The sequence below is a fragment of the Triturus cristatus genome, chromosome 1_2, assembly GCF_964204655.1.
Source record: "Triturus cristatus chromosome 1_2, aTriCri1.1, whole genome shotgun sequence".
In the NCBI taxonomy this organism is placed as follows: domain Eukaryota; kingdom Metazoa; phylum Chordata; class Amphibia; order Caudata; family Salamandridae; genus Triturus; species Triturus cristatus.
The window spans coordinates 1077255991-1077271320 of record NC_140580.1 but is presented as its reverse complement, the minus strand read 5'-3'; positions in this window follow the sequence as shown (position 1 = coordinate 1077271320).

Below are 15330 nucleotides of genomic sequence, written 5' to 3'. Positions count from 1 at the left end.
GGCACCTATTGTGCCCCCTTCACATCCCTGTACGTGTAGCAGTCACCTCACAATGAGGTGCCTGCCACACGGTGCAGGGATGTTTAAAAACCTCCATTTTACAATGAGAGCTTGTACTGCAGGCGGTTTCGGCCCACCCCACAAGCTCCCATTGTAAAATGGAAGTTTGCGACCCCACCATGTGAGGTCGCATCTTAATTGCGGTGTCGGAACCACCGACCTGAGGTCAGTTGTTTCCCCATCTGCAGCGATGTCGGTCGGAGGCAACTCAGACCTACATTGTTTTCAGGATCATTGGTCGACCAAATTACGCTTACATCTCACATTGACCAGAGGTTACTTGTTGAACATGTAAAACAAATTTGGGGTTATAAAATTGTAAGTGCCCTTGTTTGGTGCACTCACTGTGATTCCAAATACTTGGAACGTGCCAATGAGTAAATCAATGAGTAAAGTTGAGAAGGCACCACACAACTACCGTACCTCATTCAAATAAATATCCAGTGTCCCAGGGAGTACCACTTAATCTCTGATCTTTATTTTAGCAGCATGTGTTTCAAAACGTGGCTCCATGTCATCAAGTCAAAGTAAACTTACCAAGTTAAAAAAATAAACATGGTAATATTGGTGTGTTTAAGCATCAACTGGACACCTATACAGCACCGATCTACACTCACTATTGGTGGACTCAGACCATGCATTAGTCTTCATTATCCAGTTTAAAAAAAAATGCTAATGATTTAAATGTTTTTGTGTAAATAGTTGGGTCAGCCTGATCATATGATTGAATAAAACAAATGTGATTTGCTGCCTGAAAGTGTCCTTGTGCTGCTATGCTTTTTGCTTATACTTAAAAAAGCAAAACCTATACTCAATTTTGTTAAAGGGCTCACTTGCTTAGAGAATTTATTCTGGAAATAATTGCCCTTGTGTATTATTTGTGCGTCGTTTCAGTTCATGTTCTATCAGTGCTTAATTTGAGCCGGTGGTTTCTGGTGTTCGGCATCGGCACTTAATTGTCAGCACCAGGACTTATGACAGTATGCCACATGCTGGCGCTCTCTGCTCAGTTTGGAAATGAGCATAACAACGGCTGTATATTTATTGAACATACATTGACAATGGCTAATGCCTGCCACCCAAGCCATTCTTATAGCATTTGGGTTCTGGAATAGTCTGAATTGTCACAGTCGTAAGAGTTAATGGACTAATGGATGGTTCAAGCTGCAGTGACCCCCTGACGTGGGTCCTGGCACTTATATGTGTTCTATGTGATCATTGGGTTGAATTGGTTCTTATGTTTTATACTAAATGAAGCAATACTATTGCTATGTATCAAAAATATTCACTGACACCCTCATTATGAGTGGCCTGGTATATGGGCCTGTATTAACTCACCCCAGAGGTACTGATACTGGCAGTACTGGTAACTCGAGGGGTAAATAGAAGCCAGCCTTTTGACAGTTAGACCCGGAGGGTCCACTAAGAATGAGAAGTTACTGGGTGAATCTATAATTCTGTGTTCAACCCCCCCCCCCCCTCCCCGGTAATTCCTCATTGTGGCCCAGACATTGTGGCCCTGAAGATATTGGCCGCTTTCCACAGTTTGCATATCCGGGTGAAAGTATACAGAACAGTATCGTTTCCCCGAATTTCATGATTCTGGTGGGGCTGTAATTACTGTTGCAGGACCCATCGTAATTAAGTGATCACTCGTAATTAGGGCCTAAGTGTGAGAATTCGCCGTTTGCGATCAGGGCCGGACTGGCCGTAGTGGGTACTGGGTGTTTCCCGGGTGGGCCGTCAGGGTGGGGGCTGGTTTTATACCCCTCGGGGGCCGGTTTTGTTACCGGGGGGCAGTTTTGCAGTATAGCTGAAATATCAACCCCCAACAACAAAAGCGGCACAAAGCATTCCGCTAACAGCCAATCTCCCCTCCCCCCCTAGGGCTGGCCGGGCTCTTTGCCAGGGCCGGTTTCGGTTCCCAGTTTGGCCCTGTTTGGGATCATGAGAATTTCCTACTGACCTCTGGAGTTCCTGGATAAATATCATCCAAAGTAAAGAGATGGACTGTAAAGAGAAAAGGATGCAAAACAATGAACTATGTTTATCACATTTGCCAATAATGATCCTGACTCAAGACAGATGAACCAGGTATAAAAAACATTGCAGATCAGCTCAGCTTCTATGAACAGCTCTAGTGCAAAGAACACAGAAAGAAAAGAGCATTTATCATTGTTGCTATTCATATATGCTAACATGTACATATATGAATGCTCACGTAGATGGTGTCCACATTCAGTATTGTTGACAGGAGTTTTATGATGTGTGACACATCTAGTGATGGGGAATGGAGGTGTGGTTACATATCTAAACAAGGAAAGAAAATGGATTAAAAAACTTTAGCACACACTTCTCCACAGAGAATGTTCTTCTCCACAGAGAATGTTCCTAATAAAACTTCCATAACTGCACAGCTCATATGTACCACTGGAGAACATGACTAGGTATAGAAGAATCACCTTTGCCCTTTCCCAAGTCATAAGAGAAGTAGTCCAACCTTTAGAACCACATCTCCTCCATCCTAGGACCATCATCTAGAGCATGGCACATTTGTTGGCCCTATTCAGTGAGGTGTATATTAAGTCCCTAAGTATAGGGGGCATGGACCCAAGCTTGGACATTCCACTCCATCTTAGGGATACTCAGAAATACTGGTGAATGGAAATATTTTAGTCTACATCTCTGAACCATTGCGAATTATTCTGGCTAGCATTCCATTCCATGATTTTCCAGTTCCAAAATAAGTTGTCATTTGGGCCACAACCAAGCCTGTTCTGGTCTTTTGTACCAGACAACTGGTTGGGCAAGGCATATTGATACCTATTAAAAACTTACAGTCGGCTTGGAGCCTGCTCACTGCTTACCATTGGTTTACTTTACTGTCACTCTGATTTGCTTGCATCTTATTTGAGGACCAGGCTGACTTGTATGCTTCCACTGCTCATATTCAAGGAACTACTTTTTCCTTTTTTATTCAGCACTCCATGAGAGTGCATGGGTTTTTCTAGATATCTCCCTCTTGTGCTGCTTTCCTCTCCCAAACACCTGCTCCCCCACCTTTCTGCTGCGTTGCTCCCCACCACTCCACACTTGTCTGTGAAAGTCCAGCAACAAGGTTATTTTTCCTGGGGTATGGCTGAAGAGCCGAAATGAAAGGTTATCTTGCTTTATCTCCTGAATTCCAGATATTGAAAGACAGCACAACCTTTGGCACACATAGGCCTTTATGATTTTGGGGGCAGGGCCATCTACTCCACTCACTTCAGCTGATCTCTAAGGCAAAAGGTGTACTTAGCTTAAAACTTTTCTTGAAGACCAATATATCTACTCCTTGGGCTACTGAAGAAGACTGTCTGAATTCTTTGGAAAGTAAATTAGGCGTTGGCAAGCATTTCCATTTACATTCTGACAATACCTTATTCTTTTTATATTCTGTTCAGAGTTTATGAAGTGAAAAGTGTTTGAAAAATCAACCATGCCATTTGTGAAGACTGAAAACATTGAATTCAATGCACAGATCTGGGATACCATAAGAAATATTTGCTTTTCCTTTAGTATTTTCAAATGTTTTTGTTTTGCTTTTCTTAAACAATACTTTACAGAAAAACATTGGCAAAGTCCATAGCTCTGTATTCGCATTAGTTAGGCGAGGCCTATTGACTTTGCCAATGTTTGTTTAAAAGTGGTTGCTCACTTCTTTTTTTAATATAAACTGAATTTTATTGATATTTGAAGCATAAAACAACACACAACCTTTCCCAGTCACAACAGTACACTAAAATAAGGGCACATTACATAGATCTCCACATCCGACTCTCACATATCCATCATGGTAGTCGATGGTACTCCAACCATTTACCCCATACCTTAGCATGGTTTTGGGGTATTTCCTGGCCTCATATATGGCCTTCTCCTGCGTCACACACCAATACATCGCCTGTTTCCACTGAGCTACCAGCTGCCACCCTTTAGCACGATCTCGCTTTGCGAGTGCCACTCCATTCCCCACCAAGGTCTTGTCTCCCCCGGCCTCAGACACCCCTTCCAGGATTCCCAACAGAATTGGCAATGGTGAGGTGTCAATGGGCCACCCCACCACCCTGGATAGGACCTCTATGAGCATGCCCCAGTATCTTGCAATCACCAGACAGTCCCACACCATATGATAAAAGTGGGCTGGGGTTTCGGAGCAGCGGCAACACGCCGGCGACTGCAGTAGGCCTGCGCACCAACGACACTCAGTGTTTCGTAGGTCATATGAGTAGTTAAGCAATATAAGGCGAAGTTGGTTGCTCACTTCTTTAACGGCACAGGTGAGTTAAAGCAACAGACTGCTGGCTATATGGATTCTAAATGAAGAAACATTTTTTAAGCATTTCTAGCAAACTAAAGGTTTTCTGTCCATATGTAGAACTCAAACTCACTCAGCAGCTGGGTTGCATGAATATTTTAGTAGCCGTAGCAAATTTGGGGACAGCCTAGGAAATATTCAAATTGCATATTAATTCTGATAATTAGTATGCTAGCATGCATACAGTAGCTAGCAAGTGAAAACAGTGGTACACAGCATCACATTTTTAACAAATTAATGTCTGATTCCATTACATGTTTATATGTATAAATATATATGAATTTGCATTGTTTGCAATTGCATCATACAGGGCTTAATACTTGCTTCTGCACTTTTGGAGAACATAACACAATACTTCATGTATTTTGGACCACCAGTGAGAGCTCAGTGGAATGAATACGCGCATTGGTCCTCTGCGTAGTGCTCTGTAGATACATAGACAAGGGGGCAGGCAAGGAAGACAGGAAGATAGACACACATGGAGACAGGAAGGCCTACATGAAGACAGACAAGAGGATGTGCAGGCAGATAGTAAGAAAGACCGACAGACAGAAATACAAGACTACAGAAAGACAGACTGCCAAGGATATAGGCAATCAAGCAGAAAGGCAAGCAAACAGACACGCATGAAAACAGTAAACAGGCAAGTGGGCAGACTAGAAGATAGGCAGACAAGCAGGCAGACAGATACACGTACCGGCAGGCAGGCCGAGAGGAACATATGTGGACAGGAGGCAATGAGGCATGCAGACCGATAGAAAGACAGACAAGAAGATAGGCAGACAAACAGGCAGACAAGTACACATACAGGAAGGCAGGCCGATGGGAACATATATGGACATGAGGCAATGAGGCATGCAGACAAACAGAAAGACAGACAGGAAGACAGGCAGACATGCAGGCATATGAGGAACATTTATAGACATGAGGCGATGAGGCCTGCAGACAGATAGAAAGATAGACAGGCAGACAAGCAGGCACAAAGGTAGGCTGAATATAAGCATAGAGGCATGCAGGCAGACAGGAAGGGGGAAAGACTGATAGGCAGGTAGACAGCCAGTAGACAGACAGAAAAATTGACAGTTTGACAGGAATACGGGATTAGAGATGGACAGGCAGGAAGGCGGACAGACAAATAGACCAACAGGCAGGAACATAGGCAGTCAGCTAGTCATGCAGAGAGACAAACATGCTTTCATATGGTTATGTAGCTAGATAAGCTAATATACCGATAGACGGGACGCTAAATACTAAACACATAATGCAAACGTCTAAAGCTATATATTTATGTATCTTCGGCGCTCCTCACTTCCTTCTCCTCCACACACACACACCCCACCTCCCAACCACTCTCCACCTACCATGAAGAGTGTGGTTTTGGATGGCTGAGCGTTTGCTCTTGAGGGCAGCCGTTTTATGCACCTCTGAATGTCTTCCAGGAACAGTGGTGGTGAGAGTGGGTAGAACCAGAGGTTCCCACAGAGCCAGCCTTTGAATGAGGGGCACTAGAGTGAGAAGTGATCCCACAGTGGGCACTCCCACACCTGCTGAGGTGGCAGCACTAGCCAGAGTCTCTCTCTGGCACTCCATGTCTTCACCAAGGATGCACACTTCATGCACACTCTTTGTAAGCCTTTGTATCACCTGACCTTCTTACTGTGTTACTGTGTGACTTATTACTGTGTGCACTTCAGTGGTTCTCAACGCAGCACATGTGTCTTCATATTTATGGGTTTTCTGGACATTTAGAAACAATGAGACAAGGAAGCTACTCAATGAGTACCTAAGTACTTGATGCTGGATGGCAAACACACTATTATTTGGAGCTGAAGGTGGTTAGTAAGGAAGTACAGCACAACATCTATTGATCATTGAGATAACTAGATGAAAACAGGGTCAGCCACTTCCACCCTCAGGAACATTTTTCTAGGGTCAGGAGGACATGGAATGAAAACGTGCAGGCTCCCAAGTCCATCATCACCTGGGCATCCATTGCACAAATCCAGCCACTATTTACAAAGGGAGCACACAAGTGCATGCACTCAGGCAGACACTTACAAGCCCCACACTCACATTTACACGCATTCTTAATGCATGTTCCTGACATTATGGTGGTATCGGGCACTAGTGGGGAGGCTGAATTGACCTTTTACACAGGGAACACCGTCAACATATTCCTCCAGAGGAGTACAGGTAAAGTGGCTGGCCTCCTCTTGAGTAGAGTGGACAGTATCATCTCTCAACGAGAGGAGGCAATTTGGGCCTAGGTCTTGGGTGTGGTACCAGTAAACCAGGCATACCCTTAGTGGGCTCAGATGAGAGGCTTTCTAAGGGAAAATGACGGGGTCATACTGGAAAAGGAACACAGAGCAGGCCCACCACTTCCTACGCACACACACGCACGCACGCACGCACGCACACACACACACACACACACACACACACACACCCCTCTTCTATTGAAGTACAATGAATCCTTGACTCAGCAGCCATGCAGGTGAATTGTGGTCCTTGTAGTGGTTTGTGCAACAATACATTTAAGTGCAACTCCTGATGTGTGTTTTGCTCTATTTGGAGCTGCACAGAAAAGTGAAGCGATGCTGGTTTGACGCATTGCTGCACTCCTGGTGCATCACAACCGGGGCTCCTGAATTTATGATATTTACTTTTTTAACATTTCCATCTGTATTTATCCATATTTATTTTTGAGCCAGTTTATTAGATGTATCCATATTTATTTTATGTTTTGAGACTAAATGGAGTCATAAAATGGTATATTACTACCTTTATTTAACTGATAAACATGCACTCAAACTTTGATGGCTGTCATGTTTTAGCAAATTGAGCAGCCAATTATAATAAAACACTACACAGACAGGCAAATATTAGCATTATACACAAATATATGTTACTATATGCCTGTATTTAAGGGAAGCGCACCCTGTTTTTAAATCCCATGGTGTCTATCTGTTTAGCAGTTGGTCTGGAACTCATGGAGGACAACAAGGAGCGTCACTCACAACAAGCACAGTTCTCTGTACTTTTCAGCTTTTAAAAATAAATACAAACAGAAAATAGATTGTTTCATATCTGTATTTATTTATCTGTAAAAATCAGGGGAAACGGCAAACTGGAAGTCCTAATCACAACCCGCCCCTAGCAAGCCATTAGAGAAAAACAAAGTAGGCAACCCACGTCGCAACACTCCTACAAACCAGGAGTAATCCCTTACAGATGCAGTTCATGCCTTATGCAGCTCTTTCTCAAAATTGTGCAGCAATGCTGCTGTGAAATCAGACGAAAAAGCACAGTGCTTCAGACAGTACATGTTAAGCAACAGCCACTTCTGCAAGTGGAAATCTGTTGCTCCTCTCCAACCTAATGCATTGCCACCAGCTCCTATGCAGCCATAACCCAAAACACAAGCAGAAAACCCATCAGGTAGGAGCACATAAGGAGCTATAAGATATAAAGGTAGCCTGGTAGTATATCCGTACATCATCCCTGTTGTCTTCGAAAGACTTATGGGTTTCGGCATGCATTTCCTGGTCCACTTACACGACTTATTCAGGGGTGCTCCTCTCCAACCTAATGCATTGCCACCAGCTCCTATGCCGCCATAACCAAAAACACAAGCAGAAAACCCATCAGGTAGGAGCACATAAGGAGCAGGTGACAAGATGTATAGGTAGCCTGGTAGTATATCCATATATCATCCCTGTTGTCTTCGAAAGACTTATGGGGTTCGGCATGCATTTCCTGGTCCTCTTACACGACTTATTCAGGGGTGCTCATCTCCAATCCTAATGCATTGCCATCAGCTCCTAGGAAGCCATAATACAAAAAGACAAACAGAAAACACATGAGGCAGGAGCACGGCATCAAACCAGCGGTAATCATGTACAGGGGCACTGCAGGGTGTATACAGCCCATTCTCTTTAGTATTGATTTACATTATGGTCTTTGTAGTTAAGTATAAAACAGTTAATCTTCCACGTCTCGTCCTGTCCTTAATTCAGTAGCCTTTTTTGAGTGCATTATATTCATTGTTCTAGTTTGTAACTCAATAGATTTTAGTGCACTTCCTGATATGTTTTTTGCTTTATTTCATTCTCTTCTGAGAAGTTCAGCAAAACTGGTCACGAACATATGAGAAGCACAACAAATTAGTAGCAGTTTTATGCACACACCCTCACCTCTGATGACACCCTCAGGATCATGAAGAAAATCCACTCCAGAGCCCCCTCACCACATCTTCAACAGAGCCTGCACCTCCATCGCACCCGCACTCTGACGCACCATCAAGTCCGCCACCTTTCCCAACCACAGCACCGAGACCGCTCTCCTCGCCGCTACAGATGATATCCACACCCTCCTCGACTGAGGCGACTGATGCTGCTCTCATATTTCTGGAGCTCTCACCCGTCTTCGACACAATGTCCCACCACGCCCTCTACGCACGACTCCATGACGCCGGCATCCGCGACAAAGCCCTAGAATGGATCTACTCCTTCCTCACAGGTTGAACACACCGTTCAACTCAGAACATACAGAGATCAGCTAAGGAGTTTCTCAGGGATCCTCCCTGAGTCCCCAGCTTCAACATCTACATGGCCCCACTTGCAGCCATCGTCAGAAGCCACGGACTTAACATTGTCTCCTATTCCGACGACACCCAGCTGATTCTCTCCCTCACAGACGAACCCACAGTAGCGAAGAGCAACTTCCACAACCGGATGAAGGCAGTCGCCACCTGGATCAAAGACAGCTGCCTCAAGCTAAACTCAGACAAGATCGAGGTCCTCATCTTGGGCTCCACCCCCTCCACCTGGTATGACTACTGGTGGCCAGCAGCGCTCCTACCTCACTGCGTAGACCTGGAACTCCCTGCCTCTTCACCTCAGGCAATCCCTATCCCTGCCCCAATTCAGGAAGGCCCTCAAGACCTGGCCCTTTGAATGAACCGCAGATTCCCCCAGCGCCTTGAGACCCTGATGGGTGAGTAGATTGATTGATTGATAGTTAGGCCTATACTGGTCATGGGCGTCAAAACGTTAGTGATAAAGTAAAGGAAAAGCAAGCTAGATACATTCACTCTAGCCTTGTTTTCATGAATGCTGTGCATTGCCACTGGATTTAATGCTGATAAATAATTTAGAGGCCAGGTAGCAGTGTGATCAGAAATATGAAAAAATGTCTGTTGAGATATTCCGCATGGCTCAACTGGCCATCCATACCATAGGGATAATCGTCCTTGAACCGAGACTTAGGAGTTGTTTAGAGTATGGTGAACCAAGTAGTTTACTACAAACATGGCAGACTAACCTGTCTGCCAAACTGATAGTCCGCCAGCTACACAGCTACACAGGTGGCCTGACAGACATTGGGTCGTTGGTGCAAGTACTTCAAATCACCTGCCCTATTTAGGGTGGACATTCCAAGTTACTTTTTTCTGGTTGGGGACTGCTGGAAAGACCTAGAGGTTCTGCCCAGAAAAAGAATGACCCCTACACCCTCGGAGAAAACTCCCAAGGAGAAAACTGTCAGGATTATTAGTTTTTTCTTTTTCAAAAACAAACTCCTGCAAACGCACAGTGCCAAAAGAGGAAGGAGCCCCAGGCCCACAATGGTCCCATTCATCATAATCTCCTCTTATCACAAAACTCTGTATTGGAGCAAGTTTCTTTACTGTACAAATATTTCAGCTGTTTAACTATCAACGCAAATAAGGGCGACAATAAAGACCTTATTCTTCCCTATAACATGATGCATCAGGTGCAGGCTGGAAGATGTGAAGGTAACCTGGGAGCATATCATATATCACCCCATTTCTCTTCTGAAGGCTTTAGGATTAGATATCTGGCTTGTTTACAAGCCTTCTTTAGGGTCAAAGTATTTCTCCTAAGTTCCTTTTACATATTTTCTAATGGAAGCTTCTTGTGCAATTGAAGTGTTGCAGCGGTTTTTCTATACGTATATATTTTGTGAATAACCAATGATCGTTATGTTGGATCCAATACAGACACTGAATTGGGGGCCGATTGATATCGTGATGGTAAAGATACTCATCGCAATGGCAACGGAGTATCCTTACTGCCCAGGTTAAGGTCCGCTGCCTGATTTATATGTGGGCGGGCCATTGGTGTAGCCATGGCAGAACTCTGTCCATTTATGAGATTTTCCTGAATATCTAGCAGCTAGGGATACTATCCATTTCTGCTGTGAATGTGCTTTTCTATTGCGACGTATAATAATTCTGATTTCTTATTATGTTCTAAGCATTTTAGCATTCACTCATATTCTGTGCTGCTTGATTTTGAGATTGTTTTAATAAAACCATTTAACTTTTCCCTCATCTATAACTCAGTTATTGAGTGGTCTAAATTAATTATTTTCAGCTCTCCTAAACTCATGTTGGGTCTGATGTTGAGGGGGTGCCTTTTACCACAAGATCAACCCCTGAATCAGAACACTACAGGTACAATTTGGCCAGTTTAAATTTTGGGGTGTCTTGAACTTTGGGGTTCGGGGTTCCGCTCCCATAGAAGCACACCTGAATGTAGCACTATCTGATTTACCTGCTATGTTCATGTATTTAGTACCAGAACAGCCATCTTGAAAAGATTGTGTTGGTAGCCATCTCACAACATATATATACTTTAAATCAAGCGACAAGCCTTTCTGTATAAGGAATGCTAAGCTATATTTACAATGGATATTATTAGGTAGTCAAACTTTTCTTGCAATGATCTTTTTTAAATGTACCAGTAGAAAAAAGGATTCTGGCATTCTACGTTTTTATTCGATAGCTTGAAAAATGTATGACAAGTTGTTTATTTTCTTTTGGTGCTCAGAGTTTACTTCGCTGCAGACGCTTCTTCAGCAGCACATTGATCATTTCTTTTAAGATTCTTCTGAGAATAGAAGGAGCACAACACTGAAGAATGGCACAGTTGGGTGGTACCACTGCCGTGCACAAATCTAGCTTTATCTGCTGTACAGCATGAACCAAAGACACTGACAAAGCCAATAGGTCTCAAAGGCAGGGAGAGGATGTGGTGTTGCTGTCAAAGCTGCTGACTTTGGAACTGGGGAACCAGTAGCGTTGGGTCAACATCATGTTTTTCTGGGCGAATCGCTTAATCTACCCACGCCAAAAAAAGGAATATGACCTTGTGTAATGTAACTGGTGCTCATGTGAAGAGCTCCAATTTTTTCTGGTCGAGTTTGTATAAAACTGCACAAAAAAGAAAAAAAGCTTGAGCTATTGGCTTTGCTAGTGCTTGTTTTGTCTGTTTATGAGCCCATTCTATGGTCTGGTGGGCCGGTGTTAACTGTTGATTTCCTTGAAATTACCATACCGTTCCAAACGCCTCTACAGCATGACTTTCAAAGATCTTAGCTAATGTGGGACACTTTTTTAGTGATCGAATAATGGAGGCCATTTTCACTTAGGTGGCCGAGTCTATTTCCTGTCCCAGTATGACCCTGGCAACTGTCTGCATGCATGGGGAATAATTTGACTTAAAAACATTGGCTGTGCAGAATTTCAAGCTGCGGCTCTCCAACTTCACAACAGTGAAGAAGAGGATGCCCGTCCTCGACCATGTCTTGCAAGGTGCCTTTCCTTGCTATGACGTAGCATCACCTGTGGAAGGGGCAGAGTTCACCATGAGGAACTAAGGTGGATAGTGGCAATAGGAACCGAATGATTGGGTGTTTCATTCCGTCTTAAAGGGGGTTTGTTTCATCCTCTCAAAGGCTTGTTCACTTCCTGTAAAATGGCAAGGCCCAAAGATTGGGTAGGGTGAAGTTGGGGGCCTTCAAGGGGGCTTGCTCTAGGGTGGTGCGACCAGTGCCATCACACTGAGCGCTGTCTTCGGGGGGCAACGTTTCCTCAAATATACTATGTCATGAAATGCACCTGCTGCAGCTACTTTGCCTCCAGCAATTTTCAGAAGAAAAACAGAAACAGGAGTAAACCCGTTAACCCAGCTGAGACCGGGTAAGTATAGTAGCAGAATGACAATGTATCAACTGGTAAATCATGTAAGGGAACCGTTAAGCATGATAATTAATCATATAGCACAGGAAAGGGACAAGGGAGACCAAGAGGAGGGTGAAAGGTTGTTATTTGTAGATAGAAGCACAAAATACAACTAAATGACAGTAACCATAACAACCATATGTGCACTGGGGGTGTCGTGGTGAGTGAACGGCGCAGTGACACAAGTGTTTAGGCAACAACGTGGAACGGCGAAGGGCAATTAAACAATGGGGGTCAAACAAAAGTATTCACAAGGTAGTTACAATCAGAGACATAATTTCATCCTTTGTGAATGACCCTTTTCAATGCCGCAATTGGCGTTTGTGGAGTCGACGGCGTTTCGACCTCTTTAGCTTGAGGTCATCATCAGGACTATGGTTACACGATTCATAAGGTACTTCTATAAGAACAGGAGGTAAAGGAAAGAAATTGGTCGTGGGACCCAAAGAAGCAAATTGAGGCAGAGAAGACCATGGAAGGGTGGGTAGAAGGTTACCTGGTGTCAAGGGACGGAGAAAAGTCCAAGGTAAGTAAATCACGGGGTGCGCTGTAACGCTGTCCCTTTCCTGTGATATATGATTAATTCTCATGCTTAACGGTTCCCTTACATGATTTACCTGTTGAGACATTGTCATTTTGCTCCAGCAATTTTCAGGCAACAATAAAAGTGCCAAGATAACTCTGGAGATGAATGCTGCTGCTAGAGAGAAATTGCGTTTTGTCCAGTGTAAGTCTCATCCTAAGGTTGCTCAGAGGGTTTATGCTGCAAGGCAGGTGTACTAAGCAGATCACAACGTGCATTTAACGTAAATGGTTCAGTGGGTTACTGTTTTTTGTCAAAGAGAGCCTTTTGTTACTTGTAGTTTATAAGTTAAAATCCTCACAGTGAGCTATTACCTGTCATTAAAGAGCTGCATTCAGGCATTTGAGAGTGCGTGGTTATGGAGACTTGAAGGTCAGTGTCAGTGGCGTAACGAAAGTTGAAGGGGCCCCCTGCAAGGTACACAGAGGGGCCCTGCTCCGGATTTAATCCGGAGCTCTGCAGCATGCATGCATGGCTGAGGGGGCCCCATGCAGCTCAGGGCACCCCGCGCTGCGGGGGATGCTGGGCCTGTGGTACGCCCCTGGGTAGTGTTAAAGTGTGGTAGTGTGGAATCGGTGGAGAAAGAGGTATTGGTGGAGAGTGGGCGCTTAGAAGCATTGTAGCTCTGGGCGCCACCAGCCCTAAAGCCGGCCCTGGCCTTTGTGCGCCAATTGTGCACGAGCCCAGATGGTTCTGAGCTTGCATACGTTAAAAAGCTTAGTGGACATAAAAAGGCACAGGGAGACATCCTCCAAGAATAAAGAGAAGTGAAAAAGACTGCTTTCCACCTCAAAGGCGAGTTCACAAAAGGAAAAGCATTTTCTGAAGTTGTCTAGAGGAATACGGGGTGTCACAGGGGTAAGGCAGGCACCTGACCTACTGTTTGCACCACAACTCCATGGCAACGTTCGTGACTCCAAAACCGCTCGATATGAACCTCTTGCTTCATTTCACATAAAAAAGAAACAGGAACATAGTGAAAATGCTGTTCTCCATTCCTGCCTAATCTGTAAAGTGCATGAAAGCGCACGCTTCAGTCGCATAATTCAGAGCCTGAGTCTGTCTTTAGTGTCACTGATTCAAAAATAATCAAATAATTCATGTGTAAGGTGAACTTCATGCCTTGATTGAGGTGCTTTCGTGAGGAGATGGCATATTGTAGATTCGTTTTTTTGGGTTCTTCACTGAAATCATGAGAGGATTTCTGATTTAGACAAGTTGTTTTTGTTTTGTGTGAGTTACGATATTCTAATGTGAATGCCAACACCCCTTCAACCTGTCATGACCACCTGCAGTTTACCAAGTAAACAACACTCAGATAAGGGAATATATCCCCTGGCAGTGAATTGGGCCCAAAGGGTGGAAGCGTGGAGAAGGTGCAATCCACAAAAGTGTCTGTGAAGAATTGTCCTTAACTTTGACATCACTACTGAAGCAGGTTTCTGAGTGATGCCAACCATAAGAGGATCAATAAGGATGTTTTGAACTGTTTAGAATGTGCCCTTGGGCTCCCCAACCTTGAGCTGTGTGAGCCAAAGAAAAACAATATAAGGAATCTAGAACATTCTATAAAATTCTGGAACATTCTAGAATGTTTTGGAACATTCTAGAACATTCTGAAGCATTATCCCTGAGGTTTGTTGCAATTTTGAAACCGATCCTAGAAAAGACCCTACAACCACACCCTGCATGACAATCGCCCTTCGTCCTGAAGCTGCCGCCTGCCACACCACTTACCTGGCAGATGATGGAGAGAGTGTTGGTGCGTGATTTAAAATCTCTTCTCTGGTGGATCATTTTAAGTTGACTGAGACGACAAAGGAGTTAACAGTCATGAAACAATTCAAACCGTCTGAGCACATTTGGCCACAAAATAAAGACCAAAAATCAGTGATTGAAGTTAGGGGATTTCTTTCAAATTTATAATCAGACCAATATACACGAATATCAAGAAACATTAATGAGATACAGGATAACAGTCGACAAACTGAAATCTCGTGGTAGGTTACAACCCAAAAGGATAAGGTAAGAATTAATCACAACTACAACCATGCAGAAAACAAGAAATAGAAATAAATGTCCCATAAAGAAATGAAGGTATTCACTCCGGAACACGAATGTATTCTTAAATCATCTAGTTCAATATTCTAAGTGTAGGAAAGGATGGGTTCTAGAATGAAGTCTAAAGGGAATTTGGAAATGCAAGACGGTGTCAGCATAGTGAAGACGCCTGTAGAAGTCTCCGAAATCTGGAATAAGTGTTTAGTAATGAAGCTTCACACTTGT